Raw genomic sequence first — 26,059 nt, 5'->3', positions numbered from 1 at the left:
TTTGCTTTTGTCTGATAATGCAACTTCCTCTCATCTTTTCCTGTGAAGCATCCTTGCATAACAAAATAGCCAAAATATTTGTGAATACATTAAAGAACATCGTGATAATATTCTCTAATTCAGGGACATTCTTTTACTTCATGTTTTTAAAATAATACTGTACTGCCTATTAAATATACAAAATCATATATATATATATATATATTTATAAGATGCTCATACTTTGAGAACTTTCCTCACATACTCTAGTGTATGCGTAGTGAAGATCATTTTTTGTACCTTCTTGGATAAATATTTTTAAAATAAAAGATTTCACACATAAAACATAACCTATCTTTAATGTGGAATTTTACTTACCTCAAAGGGAGTAACACATTCTATTGTCAAAGGAAATATCACTTGCCAAAAAATCACTAGCCAAATACCATATACCTCCTACTTAGGATTATTACTTGCTGACTGTGTGACTGGGACTATATATATTTTATACATACGTATATTTTTTATGTTGGGTGTACCCCATCACATAAGCACGTCATCAGCCTGTATGCTCACAGGGTTAGTTTCAAAAAGAGATGTTGTCACTATAATATGTAAGACAGCCAACATGAGCAAGGGGCTCTCTAAGAACCTTCATGTAAAGCTCCTTAACTTTTACTATAAGGAGACGAGTACAATAAAGTTAAAAAGAAAGAAACTTTTAAGGAAACAGGTGGAGCCCTTTATAAGTCAGGAAACAAATAATGAAATAAAAATTATTTCTGAATCACAGGAGAAAACGTTGCCACTAACCCCAAAGTCCTGGGTACAGGTAAGCTCGTATCATTGGTCTCTCAACATAACACCACATAATCAAAGATTTAATTATGCACTTCCCAAGAGAAGACTGGAAAAGCCACACAGTGCACTTTTCCAAAAGCAAAACTGATGTGAAATTCTTAGTCTCACCATTTATATTTAGTAAAATCTCCTTCCATCATTTCACCCAGTTAGCTCCTTTTTCACTTCCACCACGTGTTTTAATTCAAATAATTTTCTATCATGTCTGTTCTAAAAAGACTTCAAACTTTATCAGAAGGGCAATCACTGGTCTTTTACACTTTTATACTTCTGTTTTTAAAAAGCTTCACTTGGATCATCTATTTTTAAAGAAAAAGAAACAGTCTAAAGGAAAACCAGTAACCCTTTTTTAAGAAAAGGAAAATGAAATTACTCTTTGAATTATAACTGAGGTTGTTACTTTCTTACACCCTACCATTATGTTAGATACTGGAATATCAAACTCGCATACAAGAATCTCCTTGATATTCGGGGATCATTATACACTAAATCCATGAAAATAAAATAGCTCTTAAAATTTTAAATATTTTAGATTGCCATGAATTAAACTCCAAAAGAAAGTAACCGAACCCCAAAGTAACAAACTTTCATTCCTTCCACCTTTTTAACAATGTGTTACTTCTGGAAATAAAGTGATATCAAAATCAAATATTCCAATAGGTACCGCCACTTCTCCGTGATCTGAAAATTGGGACTCTTCCCAAACAGAAGGAATTCATCGATAAAACGTGTGTCAAACCTGCAGGCAGCGAGGAGGCGGGGTATTGCTATCTTGGCTTTCTAGCACTTAACACGCAGCACAACTCTAAGACACCTGAGCAGGTTCCGAATCTTTTCCCTTTAAGCCCTCAAAACTCTGTAACAGGACAAATCTCGAACACATTTAGCAAGAAAACCTCTTCCGAAATTACTGAACAACAAAAGGGATTGCCAGGAAGGCGTGGATCTCCCTAACTGTATCCTGAACCTGCTTCTAATTCCATCCACCTGCCGCAAATAATCCTCACAATAAGCGCGTCAGAAACCAGAAAAAAAAAAAAAAAAAAAAAAAAGCTAGAGTGCGTCTCCCTAAGTTTGCTCTTTGACTCACACCACTAGGGGACAGAACTTGGGCGTCATTCGGCCTCAATTAGTCACTTCACTTCCAGGAGCTTAAGAAGCTCGCCCTGCACCTGTCTAACTGCGACACTTACCGTGGGCGCAGGACACTTCTGGTGTCTCAAGTCCCAGCTCTCAGTCCCGCCTGCCGCAGGAACACAATGGCATCCCTCGCCCAGGCGGGTGGGTGCCGGGGACCCGGATCCGACTCGACAGTTGCGGAGAGCCTGACTCAGATTTGAGTGCATTAGCGCTACACCCAAGACAAAGGCTGCCCTCGGTGGTCCTGGGCGTGCGCCCGCCCTGGGGTGATCGGTGCCCGCCCCCCTCAAGCCCACACTGGAAGCTCGTGAGCCTGTAAAGTGGCCGTCATCGATTCCGCGCTTTCCGAGGGGTGCGGTTCGCTGACTAGTACGAAGCTGGTGTAAACAGCGCGCCGCGCACTGGGGAGCCACCAGAAAAGGCTAGCGCGCAGGGCGGGCGCTGGCGGACCGGCGGAGGTAACTACTACCCCCGGGCAGCCGGCTGGCACAGTCTCCACTCACCCGAGCGGCGCCCGCAGGCGAGCCCGCCGCCTGGGAGTTGGGTCCCAGCACCCACCACGCACCCCAGCCAGGAGCCTCGGCTGCTTCGCGGACCCACCGGGCAAAGGCACCTGCTGCCAATGCTCCCAGCCTGGTGCTGTGCCAAGCCCCGCTCGGGGTCAGGGACACAGACGCCCGGGACGGGGAGCCGAGGAGGGTACGGGCTCGCAGCGAGGCGGATTGAACGATCTTTGCAATCACTCACCGGCGGAGGGCGAAGTCGCTCAGGCGGCCGCGCGGCGGAGCGCAAGGAGCATCCCGCGGCGCAGGCATCCTCCCATCCTTTGTCAGTAGCGGGCGGAGCGCTCCTCCCCAGCTTGCGGACGTACACCCGGCTCTGGCTCCGCTTCCCAGCCCTCTCCCCTCCTCTCCTCCCCCTCCCCTTCTCCGTCCCCCTCTCGGAGCCGGCACTCACTCGGCTCCCATGATGTCATCCGGTGGAAATCTGCCATGCTCAAAGACTAGAATAATCCAGCGCTCACGCGGGGAACGCAGCGCGGGCGGAGGCGGCGGCAGAGCCTTTAGGCGTACCCACAACCGGCCTGGCCAGTATAACTGGAGTCCAGGCCCGGATGAGGAGGGGTCTGCAGAAAGGTGGTTCCGAGGGTGTGGAAGAGCGAGGTGGGCGTGGTGGGGATGAAGCCCAGGACGAAAAGTGCGGGCTCTGCTGCAAAGATTCCTAACTCAGTGTTTAGACTGACGGCGAATTCCAAGGGTAAGGAGAAAGTTTTTTTTGGCTTCTTGGCCGCTGTAGCGCCCCAGCACGGCTCTGGACTCCTATGGTACAGCCAGGAGAAGGCCTAGAACCCCTTGGACTCCAGAACTGCAGCCTCAGAGTTTAGGGTGTCTGGCCCCTGGCCATCTCAGTGACTAGCAGCTAAGAGGATGAAGAAAGACTCATACTGCTTATGGGCGAGAGAATCTGAAACAAAACATCCGGAAATGAGGGGGTCACGGCGACCTGTGAAACTGACAAGGAAAAGACCATCACTCCCTTGAGAAGAAGAATAACAGAAAATCACCCGTGGCCTTAGTTTTCCCTCACTTCCTCCTCACCAAATACTATTGGACACTCTCGCGGTGACTTCTTCGTGGCCTCACCCAAAGGATTGCCATCGCTGATGAAAACATTTAAATCACGAGAGGTTCACTAAAAGCCATAAAAGATGTGATGCCAACTTTATTTTTGCTTGATATTCTTTAAAATATCAATAGATGTTTTCTTGGAGGAACAAACAGCCTCCTCAGTACTGTTTAATGGAAACACACACACACCCCAGATATGAGACCCAGTTCCCCACCAACCCAGGGTTGTCTCCTGTTAAAAATTGTTGCTGTCCAAAGAACAGATCCCAACAACTGTCTGTACTCATCAAGGAGTCTCTTGAAGTCCCCAGAATTGCCTGCCACTCTCACCCCTGGAAGAAACTAACGTTGCTTGGGGAAGCATTAACAATCAGTGCTGATTAGGCTGGATTAACTGAGAGTGTCTCCTCAGCAACACACAGACTCTGCCAGTGGCTTCATCCACCATCACCCTTTAGAAGTATAAAGACTAGAGACACCTGGGTGGCTCAGTCGGTTAACCTCACTCAAGTCAGGATCTCAGGGCTCGTAGGTTTGCCTCCCACCGCCCACCACTGGGCTCTGCACTGACAGCGTGAAGCCTGCTTGGGATTCTCTGTCTCCCTCTCTCTCTGCCCCTCCCCTGCTTGTTCTCTCTCTCTTTCTCACTCTCTGTCTCAAAATAAACAAATAAACTTTTTTTTTAAGTGTAAAGACTAGATACACTTAGTACAATTAGGAACTCCTGAATCTTTGTAAATACAAAGAGAAAGACTCAGTATAATAACAACTTGAAGGCTAGTTACTGTATTAAATAGGCTTGTAAATCCATTTGAAATTCACTGGGACTTTTCTTAGGAAAAGATAAAGTGTGAAAAAAGAGGATCAGAAATTATGTTTAAAAATAAAATATCAAAAAGGCCCTGAGGCATAGTTTGAAAATAGCGTATGAAATCTAAAAGTGTTAACTTGCATTTATTTATCTTCAAATTATTTTAAGTATCACTTATATATTGTATGTTATAAATATCTATCATAAATATGTATTTAGCATCCTTGTTGATATTCTTAGTTTTTTGAGTTGAAAAAAACCTTTATTTTGAATGTTTATTTATTTATTTTTGAGAGAGAGGGAGAGAGAGAATCCCAACCAGGCTCCGTGCTATTAGCACAGAGCCCCACCCAGTGCACAATCCCATGAACCATGCGAACATGACCTGAGTCTAAATCAAGAGTCTGATTCTTAGCCCACCGAGCTACCCAGACACCCCTTGAAAAAGCTTTTAAGGATAGTCACTTATCATTTCTTCCAAATCAAAGTATAAAAGAACATGTAAAATGTATGGACAACTTCTAGAAATGAGTATTTTTAAGTATCAAAATAATGAATATTTCTAATAATCAGGGAAAATAGGAAAGAAAATAGATTGAAAAAAAAGGTAAGGATTTGGCAATGTAAGCAATGACCGTCTTTGAGAATAGACAAACAATCTAATTGCTGGGGGAAAAAAAGTAATTAGAACTGCTAATGATGCTGTTCTAAGTATTTCAGAAGGTCAAGTTGTAAACCTTCCTTCCTAGATTGCTTCTCTGATACTCCCATCTGTCTTCATTGCCTTTGTTTATCTTGCTGTTCTTCAGTATTCTCTGGACTAACACACAAGTGTGGTGACAAGAAGGGCATCGGGAGGTAGCAGATCTGGGACACTCAGACAAATAGTCAAAAGGATCAGAAAAAGGATCTCTCATTTTTTTTTACCACTTTTATAAAGGGCTAAAAGCAAAACCTCTATCTCTTCCTTTAAGAAAAATGAAATGCATTCGTATGTGATAATTTATTTGGTCTGTGACAGGTGAAATAAAATAGGTCACTTACATCAAGGGGCTTTAAAATGGAGCCAAGAGGCCATTAAGGAGATGGGCCTTACACATCTTCATGGGTGGAACCGTGAACTTTTGAACCGGGCCAAACCACAAATGTTCCAAGCAATCTGCCCAAACACCTGCAACTTGCTACACTTAGAGACTGCTTAGCAACCAGTTACTTTCAGTCACAGTTTTTTTTTTTCTGCCATCAACACTAATCAAAAACTCTTTGTAAGCTACACATATAAGCAATCTCTTTTGCTCCCTAGTGGGAAACTGTTTGGGTAGCTACCCAAATCTGTATACCCTGAACTCCAATTCTTTGATCTCAGATAAATGTTCTTGCTTAATTATTGCCCCCTCATAATTTAACTTCACAGGTCCTAAGGAAAAGTAGTCAGTTTTATTATTTTTGAATATTAAAAATACTGTGCTGGGACCTTCACTGTGGCCCTCGATTTTAGCAAAGTCAATTTACTACATTCTACAAGATCTTCTTTCTTTCCAAGTGTGTATTAATCTACCAAGGTGCTGGCCTGTGTCACAGACATTTCCCACTTCTAATGCATTCTTTTTTCCTTATTTGTAATTTTTAAATCATGCTGTTTGAATATTTTAAGATATTTTTATCCAAATGGATGGCTATAAATAACAACAACAAAACATTTAATTGTTACATTGAAAAAAAAGGATAATAATTCTTAGAAAAAAATTACATCTGAATTCATACCTTACATACCTAACATTCTAATCTTTTTTTTTTTTCAACGTTTATTTATTTTTGGGACAGAGAGAGACAGAGCATGAACGGGGGAGGGGCAGAGAGAGAGGGAGACACAGAATCGGAAACAGGCTCCAGGCTCTGAGCCATCAGCCCAGAGCCTGACGCGGGGCTCAAACTCACGGACTGCGAGATCATGACCTGGCTGAAGTCGGACGCTTAACCGACTGCGCCACCCAGGCGCCCCTAACATTCTAATCTTATTTAAATGGTGAATATATTAAACCTTAGAATTGAAGATTCAGAGTGGAAATATTAGCTCTGCCTCAATTATTGAGAATCTGCGGCACAGTCTTCATACTGATACATGACTCTCTTCACCAAAACAATGAATGTTTCCAGTGGGAAAATTGACACATTTTAATATTTTCCCTTGTGGATTTCATGAACTATAAAACTTTTATATTCTGGTTTTATCTGAATTAATAAACTCATTAATCGCTCATTGCTTGCTAACAACAAGTTCTCCTGGGTTTGAATTTGTTAACTGTCGATAAATAATAAATAATAAGCAAAACTAATATTATTAAGCCCTTATTATGTGCCAGATACTGTGCCAAGTGCTTATATGCACTAGTCCATTTGATCTTTAAAATTACCCACATGACATGAACGTTATTAATCTCTCTTGAAGATGAATAAACAGATACCTAGAGAGATTTCAAAAAATGTCCAGGCAACTAAACTAGTAACAAGTCAAATTTAAGATTATATTCTGTCAGCCTAAATATATATAGCCTGCCTGCCTAATAGCACACCAGCAACTTTTAGATAATTTTTCCTTTGAAAAAATGGAAACATTATGATTTCATTTATTTTATAGATTGATTGATTGCTGAGATGGACAATATGCTTTTGTGGGCTTTGTGATTAGTTACAAAATTCAACATGACTTTTATTTTCATTATCCTTGTTAATGAATGCTTCCAATTACTTACAGAGAAAAAGCATTTCAGAATACCAAATAAGTTTTCGTTTCCAATCTGTCCTTAAAACAGTTTTAGACATAAAGCAAGGTGCAGTGAATTTTGTACTTGGAGACAGATCACTGTAAAATGAAATAAAAAGAATAACCATAAGCTATTAAGTATAAACAAAGACTACCTCAGCAACTCTCTTCTCTGTACAGTTAATCCACTTGTGGGTCTGGGAAGGTACATCTCCCATCCAAATGAAGGCTTTCTTCCCTACTGTGAATATTAACAAGGAAAATAGATCATTTTACATATTATATCTCAAAGGCACCATATGTGTTTTTTTTTTTATCACAGAAAGTAATATTTCTTGGACACAAACGTATAACCAAGCTTCTTTAAATAGAAAGGTTTAGTATAGATTTCTTCAAAATCCTTTTTGTATCTTACCTTTTTGATAATTGGCTGATGTTCAGCAACTCTGCTAACAAGGGTTACTTGAATGGATTTGTGGAAAGGTTAAAAGATACGTATAACCAATTATCATTCTTTTGAGATATACTGCTAAACTAGGTTTTGTATTAATTTCTCATAAATGAAATGATGTAAACAAATAATAATCTTTATATTCATAAGATGTGTTAGCAGACATAATCTAAATATTGATGTAATTTTGACTTTGGCTTCAGTACATTCTTCTGTCGTTAAACATTTTACAGGACAGGTGGCCCATCCCATAATCTTATGCTCATTTTCCAGTTGCTCTGTCTATAGTGCTGGTCATTGGCACTAACGTGACCTAGAAGTGGTCATAGAGGAACAGCTTTTGTTTAAAGGTAGAGGAAGGGAGGGGGAAAAGTTCTTTTGAGCCACAGTGCTTATGAAAAGGAAAAAAGAAATTCTATATATAGCAATAGCAGGCTATGAAAAAAAAATGTATGTATATAATAAAATAAAAGTATTTGCAAAGTAGAGATGCTGATTTACCTAAGTCTATAGTAGTTCCTCATTGTATTAAGTTGGAATTTTTCTTAATCAGTTGTTCATTGTATTCAGCTGTGATAGTAGCATGAGTGATCTGCCTTCAATATTTCCACCCAGATCTTGTTTCATATATTCATAGACATCCAAATTAATTCCATTATCTTAGTTGACCCCATTTATAGGCATGGAATTAAGGACAACACAGAATGAAATATTCACAACAGGGAGATAATTTTCAGATTTTTTGAGTCATAGCTCTTAATCCTTACAGCAGACTACTTTCCCAAGGCTGTATCTTTTTAACTATTGTAGGAGACAACACTGAAAAATATATTTGCTAAGGAAAGACCCCAGTAGACATTCCTGATTTTCCAAGTCAACTTTAATTCCTGAAGTCCACTGAGAGCTACGTGGAAAGAGCTCAGAATGCTACAAACTTGCTTCTGGACCTAACTCTCTTCATGATATATTTAATCACTTAAGCAATTCATTTAACCTAGCCATCTTATCTTTCTCATTTGGAAAAGGAAGTTAATGATAGCTGTCTTACATACCTCTCACTTGAGAGCCTTTTATGAGAAAATAGAGTTAGAAGTGTGATACAAAGGTAGGGTAATATTTGTAACAGATCTAAACAGGGTGTCCTGAGCTGTGTCCTAAACAGATATAGTGCACATTCAATAACATGCAATGGATTTTACTGCCAAGCACAAGAAGGGGTAGAAGGAAGAGGAGAAGGGGAAAAAGGGAAATCTGTTCTGTTGGGGATCTTTCCAACAGACATAAAAATGGAACACTGGAAAGAGGATGGCCTTCAAAGGGGGCTAACTCCAGCTTCATCTCTTACTATAGCTTCATGTCAAAATATCTTACTCTCTCTGAACCTCACTTTCTCCTGTAAAATACAATCCAAGTTACTTTTCCTCAATTTATTTTAATATTTTTAAATCAAGATACATGTGCAATTCTAGTGTACTTTTAATATAGTGTTATTTCCCACTCCTCCCTAAAGGTTATTTTACTAATGGTGACAAGGGTGATGATGTGGTCTCTAAGAAATAAGATGCTGCCTCAAAGAAGGAAGGAGAAATTAATCTGTTTTATGAGTGATACATCCCAAACATCCTGAACAGAACCTAGAAACTACTGGTTGAATGAATGAATGAATGAATGTGATGATTAAATAAAATAACAGAATACAGATATACCTAAAATGGTACCCAGCATTTAGCAGCTGAACCCAGATCCAGGTTCAGGGACTACTAGCACCCTAAAACTTTTTAAATTTTTTTTTGAGAGGGTGGTGATGACAGGGGATCCAAAGTGGGCTCTATACTGACAGTAGAGAGCCTGATGCGAAGCTCAAACTCACAAACTGTGAGATTATGACCTGAGCCAAAGTTGAACACTTAACCAACTGAGCCATCCAGGTGTCCCTGTACTAGAAAATTTTTATCCACTAACTCTTTAGAACCAAATATAGTGTATATAATGTATTTTGTACACTATCCCCACAGGGGCCTAGGTCAGTACCCTATGGTCAAACACAGCATTTTGTCTGCAGTGAAATAAATGAAGGTTCACACCAAGTTTGATAAAATAAGCCATACAAAAGTTTGGTCATGTTTTATGCCAAATGAGTCGTGAAAAAGTTTCCAATAACCAGACTTCTAAATTTTAGAATTTGGACGAACGGTTATGAATAATAATGGTAACATTTACTGAGTATCTGCTATGTATCAGTCTCTGCTTTAAGCACTGTACATTAATTAATTAAACCTCACAAAAACCTTTGAAGGTAGGCACAATCATTATTCCTATTTTGTGTGAGAAAAATCTGATGCACAAGTTAAATTACTTGCTTTATTTGGTTTATGAATCAAAGTAAGTCTAGAAGGATTTGTGTTCAACGTTATAGAATAAATAAATTAAGAAGAACATATACATTTATCTCAGTAGAAAAGGAATTTCTATGATCTAAGCAATGAAAGAAATAAAAAATGGGTCCCCTCAGTGGCTCACTCAGTTAAGCGTCCAACTCTTGGTTTCATCTCAGGTCGTGATGTCACAGTTTTGGCGATCATGCCCCATGGAGGTCTCTACACTGTTAGCGCAAAACCTGCTTGGGATTTTCTCTCTCTCTTTCTCTCTCTCTTTCTCTCTTTCTCTCTTTCTCTCTGCCCTTCCCCTGTTTATGTGCTCCCTCTCAAGATAAACAAATAACTTTATAAAAAATAAAAATAGTAATATATTTTATTAAACAACAAAAAAATTTTTTTGTTAAATTTACATCCAAGTTAGTTAGCATATAGTGCACAATGATTGCAGGGGTAGATTCCTTAATGCCCCTTACCCAATTAGCCCATCCCCCCTCTCACAACCCCTCCAGTAACCCTCAGTTTGTTCTCCATACTTATGAGTCTCTTCTGTTTTTGTCCCCCTCCTTGTGTTTATATTATTTTTACTTCCCTTCCCTTGTGTTCATCTGTTCTGTGTCTTAAAGTCCTCATATGAGTGAAGTCATATGATATTTGTCATTCTCTGACTGACTAATTTCACTTAGCATAACACCCTCCAGTTCCATCCACGTAGTTGCAAATGGCAAGATTTCATTCTCTTTGATTGATGAGTAATACTCCATTGTATATACATACCACATCTTCTTTATCCATTCATCCATTGATGGACATTTGGGCTCTTTCCATACTTTGGCTATTGTTGATAGTGCTGCTATAAACATGGGAGTGCATGTGTCCCTTCAAAACACCACACCTGCATCCTTTGGATAAATGCCTAGTAGAGCAATTGCTGGGTCGTAGGGTACTTCTATTTTTAATTTTTTGAGGAACCTCCATACTTTTTTCCAGAGTGGCTGCGCCAGCTTGCATTCCCACCAGCAGTGCAAAAGAGATCCTCTATTTTCCACATCCTCGCCAACACCTGTTGTTGCCTAAGTTGTTAGTGTTAGCCATTCTGACAGGTGTGGGGTGGTATCTCATTGTGGTTTTGACTTGTATTTCCCTGATGATGAGTGAAGTTGAGCATTTTTTTTAAGGGTCAGTTGGCCATCTGGATGTCTTCTTTGGAGAAGTGTCTATTCATGTCTTTTGCCCATTTCTTCACTGGATTATTTGTTTTTTGGGTGTTGAGTTTGATAAGTTCTTTATAGATTTTGGATACTAACCCTTTATCTGATATGTCGTTTGCACATATCTTCTCCCATTCTGTCAGTTGCCTTCTAGTTTTGCTGATGGTGTCCTTCACTGTGCAGAAGCTTTTTATTTTGATAAGGTCCCAATAGTTCATTTTTGCTTTTGTTTCCCTTGCCTCTGGAGATGTGTTAAGAAAGAAGTTGCTGCAGCCAAGATCAAAGAGGTTTTTGCCTGCTTTCTCCTCGAGGATTTTGATGGCTTCCTTTCTTACATGTAGGTTTTTTATCCATTTTGAGTTTATTTTTGTGTGTGATGTAAGAAAGTGGTCCAGGTTCATTCTTCTGCATGTCACTGTCCAGATTTCCCAGCACCACTTGCTGAAGAGACTGTCTTTATTCCACTGGCAATTCTTTCCTGCTTTGTCAAAGATTAGTTGGCCATATATTTGTGGGTCCATTTCTGGTTTCTCTATTCTGTTCCACTCAGATCTGAGTGTCTGTTTTTGTGCCAGTACCATACTGTCTTGATGATTACAGGTTTGTAATACAGCTTGAAGTCTGGGGGGTTGTGACTGCCTCCTGCAATATCTGTTGTTGTTTACAACAAAATTTCTTGAATATCAAAAGCACCATATTAAAATTTAAAGTTTAATAACCTAGATAAAATGTTTTCAGCAGATATTGTTGGCATATTCAATATATAAAGAGTACATATAAATCAATAAAAAGCAATAAGACCTCATTAGATAAGGAAGAGACATTAAGAAGTCACAAAAAAAAAAAAGTTTTGCCACTGGCAAAAAAAAGTGTGAAATTTCAACTAAAATTTAAGGTTAAAAATTGAGACACAATTTTTTGATATTAAGTAGAGATTTTATAACTAATAATATATGCTGAATGCTTTAAGAATTCTTATAGCCTTTGAAGTTGTGTTTTGATTTTTTTTTCCATAGAGAAGTAACCAGAAATTCTAGGGGAAAAAATATTTCTCTGCAAAGATGTTCATTAAAGAGTAATTTATAACATTAAAAACAAAAACAAAAACAATAACAAAAAAAGGAAACCAATGCTTTTAAGGTCCAGGGTCATGGGGTTAATAAAACAACTTCAAAAAATGATGTGGAAAAAATTGTTTGGGCCTACCAATATCCCATTTTGTCAACACACTGCTGAGTCTAACGGAACTGTCAATGTTATAAAATCATAGTTTAGTTTCCGATATCACATTAATAAGCTTTCTGGAGTTGTTGCCAGGGAACCTGAGACCCTGAAGCCATTTATCTAGGCAGGAGAGTTTTCTCTGCAGTTGTCCTGAACAGGTGGGAGGGTAATTTTCACTGCAGAGATATTTTTTCCACAGTAAATGATGACTAGCTATGAAATTGTTATGTTCCACTGTAGACCTGTATGCTGTACCTTTCTCCAAATAAGTTGCTAATACTGCCACTTTAAAGCTGTATTAACTTTGAAATCTTTGGAAACTAGATTAACCCAGCTGCAGTCTAATAAATGAGTGATTTCAACCATTAAAACTCAACCTCACCCATGGGACTGTTTACTTCATTATATTTTCCAATTGATTGTATATATTGTTTAGGAAGGCTATTGATCATTGTATGTTGATATTGTAACCAGCCACTTTATTATTCTCTTTTATTCTAATGGTTTTACATTTGACTTTCTTGAATTTCCTAGGCAGATACCTGCCTGTTAATGGTAAAAAAAAAATCTTACTGTCATTGTCCATAGTTTTTATTTAATTATTCTTATCTTACTAATTACTATTGGAGCTTGGCTATAAGTTCCAATACACCACTAAATAATATTGGTTAAAAAAAAAAAAGGATCTCACACAACTCATTGACTTAACTTTCTTCACTCCAACTCCAGCCTCCACTTTCCCCTTACTTTCTCTTGTAATCTTTTTTTTCTTGGTAAATAGTTCTACTATTCATCTAGGTTTCCAAGTAAGAAATCTGAATATCACTGCAATATCTTTCCTCTCATTTGTACCCCACTGGAATAATCAATATCTCACATATACACATACAGCTATTTTCAAACAAATTATTCTACTTTAATTAATTTAAATGCCAGTTCTTTTAAAACATGACTGACATCATACCACTCTGTCATTATATGTTTTCAAAACAAATATTTATCAAGTGTTATTTGTAGAATCCTATGGGATATGACATAGTCATCAAGTCTTATGGATCCTACCTCATAAAAATTTCTTGTAGTTAATCCCTCTTCTCCATGCTCATTTCCATTTTTCTCACATAGACACTTTAATCTTGTGCTGGTTAGTCTCTGTCTGCCCCCCTAGATCTATTCTTTGTTTTTCTCAGTTTTCCAGAGAGTTGACTTCTTGAAGAGGTTTTCCTTGCTCCTTAGCTTCTGGTGGGGATTGGTTTGGAGGTACCAGAAGGATTTGGAGAGTGGGAAGGGAAAAAGTTGAGTTTATGTTTCCCCCATTCCCTCTTTGCTTCATTGTTGTTCTGATGAATACTACTTAGCTTTATGATTATATCTTCTCCTGTGATTCCAGCCCTCAACCAGTCTCTCATGATACCTTAAAAGTAGTAAACCCAGTAAGGATTAAGGGTTGTAATGGCTTCCCACTCTTGCTAATCCTAACTCTGCTCACCTACCAATAATTATTTCCTTTACTAAAATGTCTTTTAATAAATCCTAGTAGATTGAACCCTTTGTTTCCTATTAAGACACAGACTGATATGTAACCCTTTTCCAAACCATTGAAATGGACTCTAATTGATTTCATTTCTACAGCCTCACCCTCTCTCTTACCTTTTTACAACACATCCTTCAACCATGAACAGAGAACCCTTTTCTCAAATGCAAACCTGACAATGTCATTCCCTGAGCAAAATCTTCACTGTTCTTCATCATTATTAGTAGTAGTTTCCAGCCAGAGTTACTGCAAATGACCTATAAATCCTTACACACCCAAGAATTTTCTGTGGAATAATCAGATTCATTTATATACATATTACTTTTTTTAATATGCCACTGTGATTAAATACTAGGTCATGTAAATTTTGGCTAACATCATACTATGTCATTATGTGTTTCCCCAGACAACCAGATATTCCATCATATACACTAAAGAATCCTCACATTCAAAATAAAATCTAAACTCTTCCTAACTTTCTAGTTTATTCTTCTGCTGCTCACCCCACATGCACTTACACTTTACTTAAGTGTGTACTCTCCCTGCATCTTTGCTTTAGGTAATCTTCCTATTTCTGGAAGGCACTCAACCACATTCAATAACCCTTCATGGCAAATACTTTGTCATCTTTCATAATAGAAACATTATATTGAAAACCAATAGGCTAGAGTTTGAGTTAATTACTTTTCATGCATTATCTCATTTAATACTCATTGCAATAGATGAGATGAAGCTTAAGGGGTTTGCACAAGTTCACACAACCATAAAGTATAAAATTAAGACTGAAAACCTGACTTAAAGACTTAAAGACTTAAAACCTACACCTTAAAAACTAAATTGTTCTTTCTAACAGGGTACTAGTCTAGAAAGTCAAAAACTTACACTCTTTGAAATCTCCTTCACATGCCTTTTCTCATTTTTATTTCTATGCTCCTTGATCCGTGCCTCTTCATACTGTACTATCATTCTTTGCTTATTTGTTTACCTCTCCCATTGACTTTGAAATTTTTAAGGATAAAACTCAATTTTGTGGGATGCCTGGGCAGCTCGGTCGGGTAAGTGTCTGAATCTTGATTTCAGCTCAGGTCATGATCTCACCATCATGGGATCAAGCTCAGCCTCAGGAGGGAGTCTGCTTGGGATTCCCTCTCTCCCTCTCTCCCCGCCCCTCCCCCACTCATGCACACGTGCTCTCTCTCTCAAAATAAATAAATAAATCTAAAAATAAACCTCAATCTTGAATTTTTTTCTTTGTTCGTATACCAAAATTTAATACGATATCTAGGTATTAAACAGAATAATTTTTGATCATATTAATGCTTTATAAATGAATAACCTTACTTTTAATATTAAAATGAAACTTTATCTCCTAGAAATTGTTGCACTGCAACATTTCCAAAAATACCTATTTTGTTTATATTCCTGATTCAATCCTGGAAAGGTATTTATATAGTATGTCTCATTTGACCATGTCATTGTGGCAACTGCCTACTGTTTAATGATTTCTTTTGTCTTAGTTGCCTAATAATGATTAACTAACCATATACATCAAGGAACATAACTTCTTCAGTTAACTTTAATTGACTTGGTTCATATATGAATACTTATAGTAGTTACCTTTCTGTTATCAATATCATATATTGTAAATTAGCCACACAATAAAAAACTGTTGGGGCACCTGGCTGGCTCAGTCCATAGAGTGCGCTACTCTTGTTCTCTAGGTTGTGAGTTTGAGTCACAACCGCACTGGTTACAGAGACTACTTAAAAATAAAATATTTTTAATGAAAAAGGAAAAGAAAAACACTGTTTTTCTGAATGTCCTCATTTGTAATTTATATTATTTCTTATTTACTCTGCTACATAGACCAAATTTAGAAGATGGAAACACAGTCAAACCTCTATATTTAAACCATAAGATCAATGCATAAGAAAGAAAACTAAATATTTAAGCCATATCCTTTGGCCATAAAATTTCTTATGAACATGATAAAATTGATCAAAAATCTGGTTAGAGCCCAGTTAATTCCATGAAAACATGCAATAATGATAGCTAATGTTTATTGAGGTCTATTATGTGTCAGCTATTTTTCTAAATACATGCATTAACTCATTTAACCCTCGTAACAACTTTATGTGATAGGCATTATTATTTTGCCCATTTTGTAGATTGGAAAACCGAGGTGCAGAAATGGAAAGCAACTTGCAAAGGCCATGCAACTACTGATGTCCCAGGTAGTATTTAGAGCCCAAGTAGTCTATACTCTGAGCCTCCTTAATAACTATGCAATACTGCCTCTATTTAAAAAGTAGCAAATGGAATTATTATTAGTGAGGACACACACAAAACATTATAAATAAGGGAGGACTTTGGCCCATATTCCTGACCTGACTGGTCTCTGGGGCAGTATTCTGCTTCCACCATGTACTTCAAGTTCCTCATCTGTAAAATAAGAGCAATAATAGTATTTATTTTATAGGTTGTTGTGATGATTGCCTGTCTTTATACATATGAAGTGCTTCAAACAATGCCTAGAACAGACTAAATGCTACTTATTAGTATTTTCCAACTAAAAGGAGATGATTTATCCTCTTGGTGAGCATTTACTTAGCTACTATGCAACTGAAAATTAATAAACTATTATTCCAGTTTATACATAAGTCTCTTGTGTACTTATTAAAATTGGTTCTCTTTCAAGAGTTCTGATGTACATGCAAGGCTGAGGCATGATATTAGACTTGGATTGACTAATAGGTTTTAATTTTTGAACCATCTCTAAAAAATTGATGGCAGTTTCTTAAGTGTATAGTTCAGGTTCCTATAGTCACATAAGTGTACAGCAGGAAAGAGTGTTTTGCTGAGTTCATGTTAGGCTGTGACCTTGGGTCAGAAACAGCAGGAAAGAGTGCTTTCTGAATTCATGGTTAGGCTGTGGACTTGGGTCAGAAAGGCCGTCTTCAGTACCATGGACAGAACTTTGCATGCCTGAAGGTGCTGACACCACTTGATCATTTGGAGGTGGACGAAGAAGCATGATGAGAAAAAAAAAATGCTCTATTTTCTAGAAAATTTAGCAAGTATACATGCATGTGCATATACTTTCATTAATGTCTTGTATATATAGCAGCATTTACCATTCTGATAACAAGAAATCAAGATCAATACAAATATGTTAAGCAACACATAAACGAGGAAGAAGTGAAAAGAATAGCTAAAGCTTCAGAAGCGCTGTATTGTTCCCATGTTTTTAGTTATACCCAAAGGAATGCATGTGGGTATTTTTCTAAGCTTTCTAAAATCATTGGTTTATACATCTGTACTTCAGCAGAGCATATTTAAAGTGGCAAGATTCATGAGATTGGTAAGAGTTGGCAATAATATTTTATAAGTCTTATTTTACTTAATAGAAGTTTATGTACTGCATGAAGTTTATAGGATATTTAAAGAAAAAGTGCAATATGCTTTCTCACCCAAAATGTTTACACACGTTTTTTTAAATATTTTACCATAGAATTAAAAATTTTCAGTGTGCTTTCACTTTAGTAGCATTTTTTTTTAATTTATTCATTTAAATTCAAGTTAGTTGACATACAGTGTTGTATAGGTTTCAGGAGTAGAACCAAGTGATTCCTCACTTATTGTATAAGACCCAGTGCTCATCCCAAGAAGTGCCCTCCTTAATGCCCATCACCCATTTAACCCATTCTCCCACCCCCCTTCAGCAATCCTAAGTTTGTTCACTGTATTTAAAGAGTCTCATGGTTTGTCTCCCTATCTGTTTTTATCTTATTGTTCCTTCCCTTCCCCTATGTTCATCTGTTTTGTTTCTTAAATTCCACATATGAGTGAAATTATATGGTATTTTTCTTTCTCTGCTTTATTTTGCTTAGCATAACCCATTCTAGTTCCATCCATGTTGTTGTAAATGGCAAGATTTCATTCTTTTTGATCGCCGTGTAATATTCCATTGTATATACCATATCTTCTTTATCCATTCATCAGTCGATGGACATTTGGACTCTTTCTATAATTTGGTGGCACTGGAGCCTACAGTGAACCCAGTGCTGCTATAATCATTGAGGTGCATGTGCCCCTTAGAATCAGCATTTTTGTATCCTTTGGGCAAGTTCCTAGTAGTGCAAGTGCTGGATCATAGGGTAGTTCTGGTTTGTTTGTTTTTTTAAGTTTTATTTATTTTGAGATAGAGGTAGAGATAGAGAACACAAGCAGGGGAGGGGCAGAGAGAGAGAGGGACAGAGGATCCAAAGTGGGCTCCAGGCTGACAGCAATGAGTCCAATGCAGAGCTCGAACTCACAAAGCCTGAGATCATGACCTGAATTGAAGTCGGAGGTTCAACTGACTGAGCCACCCAGGTCCCCCCTCTATTTTTAACTTTTTTGAGAAACCTCCATACTGTTCTCCAGAATGTCTGCCCAGTTTGTACTCCCACCAACAGTTAGTAGCAGAAATATTAAGTTTGCTTCTGCCTCCTTGCATTTAAAAATAAGACAAATTAACTTCTGAATGGACCTTACCACCTGGTAAATTCTAAGATAATGGCATTGTGTAAGTTCCCATAGCAGGCAGTCAGTTTTCCTTGGCAAATGTTTATCTTTACATGTGACTTCCACTCCTAAACTCATAAAGCCTTTCTAGATTCCCTTTTTATAAAATGACATCTCTCCTTCTTCTGGATCCCTCCTCTAGATTTCTGTAGTACTCTGTAACTACCTGTTTTTACATTTTACATTTTTTGTTCTATTTTGCAATGAATATTCCTTGCTGTTATACATCAGTTCCTTAAAACAAAGATTGTATCCCCTCCACATTTGTAACTTCCACATTATCTAACATAATGCATTACACATAGAAAGCCATTAAACAAAGTTTATGAAAGAGTCATACAATATTTTGGGTATCAACTTTTTTGAAGGAGTGTGGGCTGGAGGATGCTTTGTGGTATTCAATACATTCTTTGGGTAACTTCCCAGAAAAACAAAATAGATATGCATTTCTACAAATATATTTCAAAATATGTGTAGCAGAATTAACAATCATCAAATATACCAGCCGAACTAGTATTGCAATAATATCTAGTAGTCCTGCCTTAGAATAGAATATTTCCTGTTAGGAAGAAACCTGTCATGATGCAAATTATTTTGATGTAGTGGTAACCTCCAAATATACAGGCAGGCAAGATCCCCAAGGCCACAGAAGAATAAAGCATACAGAACAATTAAAAGGTTCAAACAATATGATTTATTTAATCATATTAAGATACGTAGTGAAAAGCAAAGGAGAAAAGTGGCATAGGTTAATGCACTTGCGATAGTATGCAAGCAGAGTGGGAGACAATACTACCTATCTTCTGGGTTATGCAATTCTCCCTCTCTGTGTCTCTGTCTCTGTCTCTGTCTCTCTCTCTCTCTCTCTCTCTCTATCTATCTATACACATAAATACATACACAAAGAGGGATATCATCTCCCTCTGTCTCCCTTCTGAGTTTCACTATCCATTAATGGCATAGTTACAAGCACCAGAACTGAGGTTTGAGTAAATAGACTCCACAAACAGAAGAAGCCTAAGACCAACATACATACTTGCTCTACCAGAGAGACGCAGGGCAAGTATGCCTGAGCAATCACAGGACTCACCATTTGAAAATGAAGCTATGGATTTCATTTGTGTTTCTTGAGTAGAAGACAATACGAGGCCTGAATGGGCATTACCAGTGAGTGACCAAATTAAAGCCTAAGAATACTCAAGGGCTTACATATATTTTAGTGCCTCCCGAATACTATGTGTCTCCGATATATTTACAGTGCCCCAAACTTTAGGTGTCTTTTGATCTATCTTTTTATATCTATGTTCATCTCACACAGGATCTGCTTACTATCTTATTTATCCTACCCAGCTCATCTTACAGATTCTGCCTACATCTCATGAGCTACTTATTTACACATTGTATATACACACCTAACACATCTTACGGATTTTGTCTATGTGCTCCTCTTCTTAGGATATTCAAATATTTTCAAATAATTTGTTCAAAAAACCTGTTTAGAAATATGGAAACAGGGGCGCCTGGGTGGCTCAGTCAGTTAAGCGTCCAGCTTCGGCTCAGGTCATGATCTCGCGGTCTGTGGGTTCGAGCCCCGCGTTGGGCTCTGTGCTGACAGCTCAGAGCCTGGATCCTGTTTCAGATTCTATGTCTCCCTTTTCCTCTGACCCTCCCCTGTTCATGCTCTCTCTCTCTCTCTCTGTCTCAAAAATAAATAAATGTTAAAAAAATTTAGAAATATGAAAACAATTGTGCCATTAGGTTACAAATATATTGTATATTTAAAACACTCAGGGGACCCCTGGGTGGCTCGGTCAGTTGAGCATCTGACTCTTGATAACAACTCAGGTCCTGGTCTCACTGTCATGAGATCAAGCCCCGTGGCAGGCTCTGCACTGAACGAGGTCTGCTGGGAATTCTCTCCCCCTCTCTCTTTTCCTCCCCAGCTCTCTGTCTCTCTATCTCTCCCAAAATAAATAAACTTAAAAAAATACAATGTTTTAAAAATATTTAAATAAAACTTCGGAAAAAAGTTAATAGAAAATAAGTTTAGCCTGAGGCTTATGACAGAATTTGTTTTTATAAAAACAAACAAACACGAACCTTCCACAAAGCCGTGTCAATGAAAAAATAAAAACTATTTATATATAATGTAATGGCATTAGAAGGAATTGGGGATATAAAGACAGAAAATAAGTAGCACGATTCAACAAATTAAAAGATCCTGGTAGGAGCTGCTGTAATGGTCAGGACAAGCTCGGTTATGTCATGTTCACAAACACCCCAAATCTCAACTTTAAAATTACAAAGGCTTATTTCTCACTCATTGTTGATGTCCAACACAGATTCTGCCAGGGAAAGAAGACTACTGTCTTATAATGCCACCATTTCAATATGAGGCTTTATGTTTTATCATGGCAGGAGATAAGTGAATGGAACAGCTGCATGGTTTTTAAGTGCTTCTACCCAGAAGTGACACAATCACTTCCACTCACATTTTATTGCCCACAAGTCACTTTGCCACACCTAGTTTCAAGGAGGCCTGTGGCAAGAAAGAGAGGAAAACTAAAAGTTTTGAAAAGCACTGGTAAAGTCTTTCATGGTAATTATTAACATGAAAGCAATAATCAGAGATTTACCAAATTGAAAAGCAACATGAGATGGTGAAAATTGAATCATATCTATATATCTATATACATATCAGATATCTCTACATTCATATACCTATAACATATATATGCAAATATTCGTATGTATACACATATATCTATAGATACACACACATCATTGGGATGAACTGAATGCAACCTCATCCCTAGTCAGCAGAAAATTTGAAATCAAAATAATCTACATTGGGGTAACTCCTCCTACACCAGATGGTTGGGCATTATTCATGGCTAATGAGTTGGTCCTTGTAATATAAAAAGCAGACCCTGCAATTTGTCGATTGTTTCTTAGAACAATGAGATCAGGATTATTCATTCATGTGGTAGGACAGCCAAAGTCACAAATTTAGTATAAACATGCTTTCCTCATATGATACTACCTTGGCAGCCTTGGAAAGAAAATCAACATTCACCTTTTGAAATGTCACAGTTTTAGGTGCCCTGTGAGAAATGTAGCGTCAACATTTGCTGGAGGTTGGGGAAGACTCAAACTAGAATGAGGACGCCCACTGACTTTGGAGAACAGAACCTACCCTGTTCAGCAGAAAGTGAGGAGAACAAGTTCCAGTTAGTCTGTAGGCTGCAGCTAAAATTGTTGAATTAACAAGACCTCAGAAGAATGCCTTTCTTCCTGGAAGGGATGGAAAGGTGGGGGTGAGGTAAGACTCTGGACTGTGAGATTTAGAGAAGCCTCCTGGGAGGAGGAGAGGGAAAGTAAGAAGCCATGGCTGAGAGGTAGGGTTCACACATCAACTTCCTTGGTTTGTTTTATCAATATATGCATTTTTTTATTTTATGTTTTTGCATAATATAAATCAGGCCCTTTACGAAAAGAACTGTGTGTTTTATTCTAGGTCAAGCAGTCCTCAAGGAAGATGGTATCTGATTTTTCATATTCTTGAAGGTTCCCAAGCAGGAAGACACTAAGAGACCTCTGAACCCTCCACCCCCATCCTTGAGGATGAGTGAATGAAGCTACTACAATTTCCCAACAACTGAATAGACAGCCACTGACCTACACATGGCATCCCTAGCTTCTTACCTGCCCCGAGACTGAATTTCCTGCTCCTGAACCTTCCCGCTGGCAAACACACACAGTCCATGGACACTCTGTGGGACTGTGAGGAGAGGTGTGAGAGCTGGCACCTCTGCTTTACTGGTAAGTCCTTGGAAAAGGCACTTCACCTCTCCTCACCTTCCTTTCCCTCATCTCTGATGTAGAAATGGTAATGTCTGTGTAGTTTCTATCACTAACACATTGCAAGGGTCAGATGAGTAAATGCACATGAAAATCCCCTGAAACTTTTAAGAGCTGGTTTTGCTAGTAATGATCTGTTTAGTTTTAATATTCAAATTAAGTAGTCTTTATATTTACACACTTCTTTTTATTTTTTTTTAATTTTTTTAACGTTTATTTATTTTTGGGACAGAGAGAAACAGAGCATGAACGGGGGAGGGGCAGAGAGAGAGGGAGACACAGAATCGGAAGCAGGCTCCAGGCTCTGAGCCATCAGCCCAGAGCCCGACGTGGGGCTCGAACTCACAGACCGCGAGATCGTGACCTGAGTCGAAGTCGGACACTTAATTGACTGAGCCACCCAGGCGCCCCACACACAGTTCTTTTTAAAAACAAGTCATTTTCTGAGGGAAAAATATCTAATCTGCTATGTGCATTATGTATTTTATCCTTACAGTAAACATATCTTGTGTAAGCATACTTTTTTCACATTTCACTGTGCAGCAAGCTATTCTACCTGTGGATATAAGAAGATGAGAATGTTTATTTTAAAAATTAAATCTTCCTAAGGGGAAAATAGAGCACTAACTTTTTTGGTGGTCAGCACACTGGTCACTAAAGAAACTTCTGCTGATAAATATGTATACTTTATTATTACGGCTATTCATAACACAACTGACAAAACACTGTAATTACATTGGTATCTATTTTTCATAAAAACTTGACACGGCTTGACAATTTCATAGAATTTTGGAATATTAAGCTTAAATGGACCTCAGAAATAATTTAGACCATGTCTAGATAAAGTAACTAAGACCCAGAAAGGTTAAGTGGCTTTTATAAGGTTCTACAGATAACCCTTGGCAGAATTACGACTCTGACTTAGAGTCACTTTACAAAATAGTGAATTTCAAGATTTTTATAAAGAAGCCTTCTCAATTTTACTTAGTAAAGAGAATATATACTATAGTGCTGTATGAGAAGAAGAAAAAATATTTTACTTTAACACTAAGTAGTACATTAAATTGAAATATATACCCATAATTAGTCAGGTACTGTTTCATTAAGTTTTAAATATTCATTAATTTCACAATGTATAAAAAACACTATTTATTAAAATAAAACATGAAGAGTATGTAATGTATCAAATAGTACCTGAAACAGTTGAATATGCTATATAAAGTATTTCTCTTCTAAATCAAATATTCATTCTAAAAGAGAATTAATGAAAATTGTCCATTATCATGTTTTTATGTGTCCAAAAAGTATCAACAACATAAAATTTGTGCATACGTGCACACACACACACACACACATAAGCACACTTATTTTGTAAAATAGTTGAGTCAACTTATTCTAAGGTGTGTTTTTTTTTAAAGATAACTATGCTAAATGTCATCAAAAGAGCTTTTAAACATGGTTCTTTGCAATTTAAGGTGTTACTATCTTTTTTTGGTTACTATATTTTTATGGCCAAATTCCTTGGTTACTAAATTGTCTCACAACTATCTAATGCTTTTGATAAACAGAATAGTTTTTTTCTTCTTTTGGGAAGTAGCAGCATTCATCTGCCACTAAATCATGTTGGTGGGAAAACAAAGGTTAATAAATAAGAGATTTAATAAAAGCATAGTTAAATAGGATTTGAGTTCAATGGCACCAAAATGGGAATTAGACAATCTATGTAGATTTACACAGGATAAGGCTTTCATAATATATAAGCAAAAAGAGGCAAAAATGTATTTCTTTCAACCTTTATTTCTTGGCATAGAATAAATAGGAAACCCCTCTTAAGAGAAATTTATAATATGTGAATAAATTTTATGATGTGATCTAAGAAGTCATAAAATAGTGAGTTGAAATTTATCATCAAATTCTACTATGTAAAGAGTTCATCATTCAGCAAGACATTTATTGACAAAGAAACAGAAAATTACATGAGAGTAACCCTCATTTGAAGAACTAGTGTGAGCAGCATCGACAAGGTCTTGACCTCTAAGACTAAATGGAGGCCTGTTATAGAGCTGTGGCAATCCCCAACACCTTACATGGCTTGGCAGTGTGACGTCATGTCTGGCCTCACATCTGTCTTTCCTCCTGTGGAGCATCTAAAGCACCAGGCTTTGCTGTTATCAAGAGCGTAAAATATCTGTCCTCTTAGAAGCTCTCATAGGATTTGAGCACAAATTGAATGAGCTCCGACATCTGTATAAAACTCATTTATAATTCTTGGTATTTGAAAGCTGTTTCATAATGAGCATGTTAATTACCCACTTAATAGAGAGGCGTCATGTTCTGACATTGCTTTGAGCTTGACCATTAGGAAAAAGTTTCTGCACAACTTCATCTTCACTCCTCACAGCTTTGCCATTTCCTAGTTACAATTCAGTGTCAAGCCCTCTATTTTTATGGAGGATTTATTAAAAAAAAACAGATTGTACAGCCTTTTCTTACTGATTGTGAAACTATGCTTAAGGATACTGTACCCTCCATCATTCAATGTCCTCTATCCAAGGACACACATGATCAATTTGTGCTGTAGTTTAGTTCAACCAAAAAAATCATCTTTATAGATGGATGTGCATGCTTTCAGTTGTCACAAGATGAAGGCTGTGTTTCTTTCTTTTTTAAATCTTAGCTGAATGAAAACAGCATCAAATATACTCACCAAACACTGTAATTCAATTCTGGTCCTGAAAACATTTCACTTTTTCTGCTAACTTTAGAGACACCATTCAGTTTTATACCTCCAATAGACAATTTTGAACTCTTATTAAATCTATAAACTTCCTCAAAACTTTTTTCAATCCTGCCTTCTTCTGTTCCATTTATCTGCCACAATCTTTGTTCTTCTTTGAAGGCCGAATCTCACATGGACATTGAGCCTAACTTTACCGGAAGAATGTATCAGGGAACCCTAACTAGTCAGATTTCCTGTCTGAGACAAGATATAATGCATTAGATTCAAGATCCAGTGAGCTGAATAGGTCATGGATACCTGGATCCCCACTTAGCAACACACTTCTCTCTTCTTCCTTCTCATTGTAAAGATTGGGTTTCTGCCTCAGTTTCTGGAATTACAAGTCTCTTGTTTGGAATAGAGACCTACTCTAAACACTAACTAGCTTTTTTAGAATACTGATAACAGAGGTGCCAGGGTGGCTCAGTTGGTTGAGCATTTGGTGAGATCTCACACCATCTCACAGTTTGTGGTTTCAAGCCCCGTGTCAGGCTCTGTGCTGACAGTTCAGAGCCTGGAGCCTGCTTCAGATTCTGTGTCTCCCTCTCTCTCTTTACCCCTCCTCCGCTCTCTCTCTCTCTGTCTCTCTCTCTCTCTCTCTGAAAAATGAATAAACATTAAAAATTTTTAATAAAAAGTAAAAAAAAAGAATACTGATAACAAATGTAATATCAGATCATGTCTCTCATACAAGAAAGATTCTGTGGTTATGTATCCCTATGTGAGAGCTGGTGTCCTCCAAATTTCAAAATTACTCAGGAAACTAATATAGTCATTTACTCAAGCTAAAATATGATCACTACTTAGAAACCACAGCTGCCAGACTCTTCACCTGCTATATTGGATTTGCTGATATACTGGTGTTTGCCCAAATC

General features: G+C 37.7%; 1 protein-coding gene across 4 annotated transcripts in view; it reads right to left on the bottom strand.

Moving 5' to 3' along the window:
- MARCHF1 (membrane associated ring-CH-type finger 1) overlaps positions 1–2,850 on the bottom strand; it is an 867,957-nt gene extending 865,107 nt beyond the window's left edge. For 3 of the 4 annotated variants that reach the window (XM_045055710.1, XM_045055711.1, XM_023252710.2), the window contains exon 1: positions 2,728–2,850. The gene's annotated coding sequence lies outside the window, so the exon portion shown is untranslated. Of the gene's footprint in view, positions 1–2,033; positions 2,474–2,727 lie in introns of those variants that run through there. The other variant, XM_023252707.2, reaches the window with a different exon arrangement.
- Positions 2,851–26,059: the final 23,209 nt, after the last annotated feature.

Source organism: Felis catus, chromosome B1, assembly GCF_018350175.1.
Source record: "Felis catus isolate Fca126 chromosome B1, F.catus_Fca126_mat1.0, whole genome shotgun sequence".
NCBI lineage: Eukaryota > Metazoa > Chordata > Mammalia > Carnivora > Felidae > Felis > Felis catus.
This window is presented reverse-complemented; position numbering and strand designations above follow the sequence as displayed.